This window comes from Bacillus rossius, chromosome 1 (assembly GCF_032445375.1).
Source record: "Bacillus rossius redtenbacheri isolate Brsri chromosome 1, Brsri_v3, whole genome shotgun sequence".
Lineage (NCBI taxonomy): Eukaryota > Metazoa > Arthropoda > Insecta > Phasmatodea > Bacillidae > Bacillus > Bacillus rossius.
In genome coordinates this window covers 83,422,608-83,428,727 of record NC_086330.1, presented here as the reverse complement: position 1 = coordinate 83,428,727, position 6,120 = coordinate 83,422,608, and the positions used below count along the sequence as shown (strand labels likewise).

At 39.1% G+C, this 6,120-nt stretch overlaps 1 non-coding gene across 1 annotated transcript; it reads right to left on the bottom strand.

Annotated features, from left to right (window-relative positions):
- Positions 1-323: 323 nt before the first annotated feature.
- Trnan-guu (transfer RNA asparagine (anticodon GUU)) lies at positions 324-397 on the bottom strand. Its single transcript has one exon. It is a non-coding gene; the product is annotated as a tRNA-Asn (tRNA).
- Positions 398-6,120: the final 5,723 nt, after the last annotated feature.

The window sequence follows — 6,120 nt, the reverse complement described above, 5'->3', positions numbered from 1 at the left end:
TCAATAAATAATTAATTTAATGAAAAAATTAAATTAATTTAACAATTTTCACATCCATCATACCGAAAATATTGTATACGAGTACAAATTAATATACTAATTAAATTCTATGACATAGGGTAGGAAAGGGAAAGAGACTGATAATATATTATATATATGCATAGTCTACATATAGTGATTGATTTGAATATTAAAAGGTTAAAGTTGTTTCTTGCAAAACTATGTTATTTGTAAGTGAACAATTCATCACGAAAACTAAAATTATCAATTTGTTTTGATTATACACAATATGAAAATATGTCTTATTATGATAAAAAAATATTCGCCCCCGGGTGGGCTCGAACCACCAACCTTTCGGTTAACAGCCGAACGCGCTAGCCGATTGCGCCACGGAGGCACGTGGTAGGAGCGCTGTTTATTCAGTTAAATAAACAATTAACCATCAAAACATTCTTATTATTTTAATTATATGCTCAGAATTGTGCATAAACACAGTGTGTCCGTCCAAGCTAAACAAAGGACTGAATATTATTTTCTTGATAAGATCCTAAAAAAGTATAAATAAGAAGTGTAAATCTAAACTTTTATAAGACGGAAATCCTTACAAAGCTCGGCAGAGATATGCAAAATAGTTTTATTTTCCGGTAATAGGCTAGACGCTACACTCAAACACAAACAAGCCAATGACACGTGTCAGTTTTTGCTGCCACGTTTTTACCTTCCCTAGGAGTGCACTTGATTGGTTCATATCAATTTTCATAGTTTGGTTTGCTGGTTCCTTGTTCATAAGAGCGTGTCAAATTGGACACGATCGAACGATAATACTATCTATTTTATAAAGCCACTGCCCTGCTGTGTACCAATTTACGCAAAATAAAGTCTTTAATAAGGCCGAACTTTACATGCTATATACAGTCTAGCCTGTCTACTAATAAACGGCTTATTCGTCACAAGAACGTGCAAAATCGTGATTCGTGGGCCAGCTGGTGCAAGATTTAGGTTACATATATGATTTCGTACTATCCTATGTGTCCAAGATTTATTGAATTAATGTTTGATACTTTATTTATAGGTCATGTCCTGCGTGGAATTAAAACTTAACATTAAATTATTTATTTAGAGTGTTATTTGTAAACAGACACGCGTGCCGAAGTCTTAAAACATCTTATTTTGGCAGTTCTGCATAAGAATCGTAAGCCACTGATGGCCTTAACCGCAAAAAATGATTCAGTCTCCTGCTATGTCTATCATAGGCGTGCGCAGGACTTCAGTATTGGTGGTGCCAGATTACACAACAGCCCTGTCATTCACGTACCCCGAACCTAAAGCGGGGGGTCCGGGGGTCCTCCCCCGGAAAAATTTGGATTTGAAAGCGCAAAATGGTGCTATTTAAGGTGTTTCCGAACAAAAACATTAAATACACAGATGTAAAAATTTTAACATTTTTTATGAAATATTATGGCTTTGAACGTTATAATCACCAGGAAAACTACTAAACTATTTACAGTTTTAAGCTTTGTTGAGCCATAAAGTAAATTGCACAAATTGTTTGCACGGAATTCATGCTGGTGGCTTTGAAAAACCGTACTTACATATTTTCTGAAGATGCCAAATAAATGCTAGAAAAAAACATTCTAAAATGTTAAGTTTTAAAATCAACAAATCAAGGGAGTTTTTGTAACATACCTTAAATATGTAAAATATTAAAATAATAAAAACACACAAATACGAGTGGGCAAAAGTTTTAACTTTTGGAATACAACAAAAAAGTTTTGTCGGCGACTGCATATAAGTATCCTTTTAACTAACTAAACTCTTTCTCTTTTTTTAAATAAACCCTGGCGGACGGCGGCTATTATTCCGTGCGCCTGCCGAGTGGAGTGAACAGTGGACACCGAGCGCGCATTCTATGTAATTAGAGGAGAACTATGAGAAGTATTTACATTAATTTCAGAAGTTTTGTAGCCGCGGCCCGCGTGTACAACACAAGTAATTGCAACTGTCTTGTTTCCGTGTGTATAGTTGGTTAGATTGATAATTGATATACTGATAGTGTTATGAGCACATATCAGTAACTCGACACGATTGGAAAACATTTTTTTTTTGGAAATAATACGTATTTTTGTAAGTATGTATTATTTCTGCTTGAAAAAGGAAAATAACGTTAACCCTAATGGTGGTGCCAAGGCACCTGTGGCACCTACCGTGCGCACGCCTATGTATACTTCATTATCAAGTCTATGGCGTTATGAGAAACTTGTCACACAAGTGTACGAAGACAAGCCTTTCAAGACATAGTTCGAAATCACTAGAGACTACCAGTAGCGGCTTTGGACTTAGCGGCCCTGGGCCATCTGCTGCTACAGGGGCATAATGAGAGGCCTTCAACCGGAGTATGTATGTAATACCCTCCAGGCCCTTCCTCAGAAAATTTGAAAAATAAACTCTTTAAAACGAAGTCTTTTAAGCCAATCTGGAACCTAAATTCCAACATTGCTTTTGCTCATTTATGTTGAGAAATTTTAGAATTCTCTCCTGATGAATTATCCTCACGCTGGTTTTATTAATTCGTAAAATCCGGTAAAATCGCGCCATTATGTGAGGCAATGAAAATCTAAGAAAGTTTTTCTTATACGAAATTATGAAATCACCAGCACTTTAAATTGCATGCCAGAAAAAAAGATTAATGTTCCATTTTCCCAATAACGTCGATATTAATAACAACGGAATTAAAAGTGAAATGGGTCGGCGTGGGGCCCAGGGCGGATTCCTGGTTCGTCCGCCCCTGAAGCCGCCTCCGCGAACTACTGTCACAATGACCTAAACGTCGATTGCTGAGCTGCATGTCATGTTTTAATAAATGAAACCAAGAAATTAATTACTATAAAATGCATGTGTTGCGACGTATAAAAACAAGACATCGTCTATTGTTCTCGGAGGTGACACAATAGACAGCAAGGACGACAGCACTCACGTGTCTGCATATTCAAGTAGCTGTCCACACTGTCTTCGTAACCCTAGAGCTCTGCTGAACAGCCCACGGGCCACAATTATCATAACATTTATGTTGGTTTCTATTCAGTTGTCTGCTCTTTTCTATGATGCAACAAAATTAGGGTATTTATAGTCTTTATGAAATTTTCAAATATTACAAATACCTTTAAAAAAATTGCGGTGGTAAAATTTTTTATCTATAATTCAATCAGGTGTGTAAACTGTAATACGTAAAAAAAAAACCGCTTTTTTTTTAATTATTCTTTGAGGGTGGAGGGGGAAAGCGGCGAGAAAAATAGATGGGGTGGTTCTTAGAGAATCGATATGTGGCGATTATCGCTAAGAACTCGTTTTTCTTTGCACAAGGATTTATCCTTTCGTATAGAGGTTTGCCTTCCTCGCAGAGTCTACATTCAGAAGAGGCAATTCAAGATTTACGACTCCGCTCCCCCCCTCTCCTACCGGTGATACTATTACAAGAAGGGAACTCATTACGAGCGCCGCTGAATCGCCGCGACTCGGAGGACTCGTGCGAGATGCCCAGGTGTGCCAGGCGCGGGGGCTGAAGATAGAGCACTACAGGTTCCTGAATAAAGTGAAAACGCAGCTAACTGCGAGTTGCGCTCTGAATAGTAATAGCTCTCTCTCTCTCTCTCTCTTTAGTGGTTATTTCCCAACTTATAAGTGAACAACCTTGGCTGTACATCTAATTTAAATTTACTTGAAAGTTACTCCTGTGGTTTCTTGTATATTTCTTTCCCTTGCCGTGCTTTTCTTTAAGGGATAATTTTAAATGCAAATTACTGACAAAAATACTTTTTTTTTCTGTAAAATAGGCACTTAATGTAATTGAGAAGTGATGAACTCAAGATAAAGAATGGTCTTGCAAAATGCTGGGTGTTTCATCGCGCGCGCGCACACACACACATACACACACACTCTCTCTCTCTCTCTCACACACACACACATATATATAGTTGAAAGGCCAGTAAATTACAGATATAAATTTTAATAAATCAAAGAGTGGCATGGTTTTAGAATTATAGGACTTTTTCCAAAATTTTGATATATTTCTATGCTGCACCAAATTATTAATAGACAATGTGAATAAAAATTTTGGCCACGCAGTTATAGCTACCACTACTATTGATAACAATTCAAAATAAAATAAAATTTTCAAAACTTTGATTTAAAACGATATATGCGAAAAACCATTTTTTATCGGTTAAAATGGTGAATTATAATCTAAACATTTTATCAAAAAAAATTTCTATAGTGTGAATAAAGTTAGAATATTAAAAATTGTGACCCTTAATTTGTTCAAATAACTTGTTAAAATATTTCCTAAATCATCTGCATTGTAAATGTTCTTCCTTCGACATCGGCGGTGTTCTTTTTGAGGTACGCATACTCTGGTTATTTACGACTTAGCTCTATCGCACCATGTCAGATTACACCTCGGCTCCCCCACTCTGTCAGCTTTCGTTGCCGCCTGTATTATTGTTCCCTGGTGGCAACAGTCTGAACTATTTACTTCTGTGTGCCCTGAAACATATTGCGACTCTGTCGCACTCTACCAACTTTCGCTTGCATTATTTGGTTTAATTGCATTGTGTGTGGCCCCCAGGACTGGATTGGGAGGGAGGAAAGATAGGGCATACCATTTTTGTAACACCTTGGGCGTACCATGCTTTTAACTGGGTTTTCTCCTATAGTGTACCATAATTTTTTCCCAGAATTCTAATCTGTACACCATATTTTAGAGGTATGAGGTACCGTACGTTTGTGACTGCTGCCAAATATATGGTACTACGAGGATTGTCCGTAAAATAAGGCCAAAATTTTTTTTAAGCACGTTTATTTATAATGAACAATTCACTGTTGAAAAACCTGGACTTTCTACTATTTTTTTTAAATAATCCCCGCTGCGATCTATGCATTTTCGCATGCGGTGTAACATTTGTCGTAAACCTGTGTCGTAGAACTCGATCACCGCGACGTGCAGGTAGCATACGACTTATTCTTCCAACTCCTTTTCGGTCCTGAAATTCGTCCCACCCAGGTGCGACTTCAACGCAGGAAAGAGACTATAATAACTTGGTGCAAGATCCTGGCTGCATGGGGGGGGGGGGGGGGGGGTTAATTTATTCGGTTGATAAGATGGGCTGTTGCACAGTCGGTGGGGGACGAGCGCTGTTCTGATGAAGTCAGCATGCCCCTTTTTTTTGTTCTGAATTGCACGGCAAAGATTCTTCAAAGTTTGACAGTAGCGATCAGCGTTTATTGTTGTCCCGGTGGGCACGAACTCGCACAAAAAATATGCCCTTTCGATCCCAAAACACTTTGCTGGCAGGCAATGTTTGTTTGGATTTTCGCGGCTCAGGCGATCCTGAAAGACGCCACTGACGGGACTGATGTGTTGTCTCTGGTGTCGTGTAATGCAACCAGGTTTCGTTGCCGGTTGACTATTGAATCTAGGAATTCCTCGCCCTCTTCTGCGTTGCAATCAAGTAATTCGCTGGCCACTCGAACCCTTTGCCGTTTGTGATCTTCCGTGTGCATTCTGAGGACCCACATTGCACACACCTTGTGATAGTGCAAACGTTCTGCCAAAATATTGTCAGTAGTAGTCTTACTGACATTGGGGATCGATTCGCAAAGCTCCCAAATCGTCACCCGTCGATTTTTAAACTGTACCCTCGCCAATTCAGCAATCGTTTCGTCCTAAAAAAAAAATGAACGTCCGGCAAGCTGCTCATCATGGACGTCTGAACGTCCGCTTTTAAACTCTCTGCACCATTTTCTCACGGTTCGATATCCATACACTATGGTCTATACACTTCACCTCGATGTGTCCTTACCACACAAAAAGGTAATCACGGGACGTAACTCACACCTGGCGGTAGCAGCGAGGGGAAGCTCCAACGCGAACTACTACCAAAACACGACTAGCGTCGCAGACAGATCGAAGTGGTGGTTTTGCAGGCGGGCAACGAAGCTACAGGCCAGTGTTGCAGGATCATGCGTTAAAGCGTTCTCCGTGAGTCCAGCGCCTTGGAGACCTTATTTTAACAGACAGCCCTCGTTTAAATGTATTCCCAAATGACATAATGTACTTTGAACAAA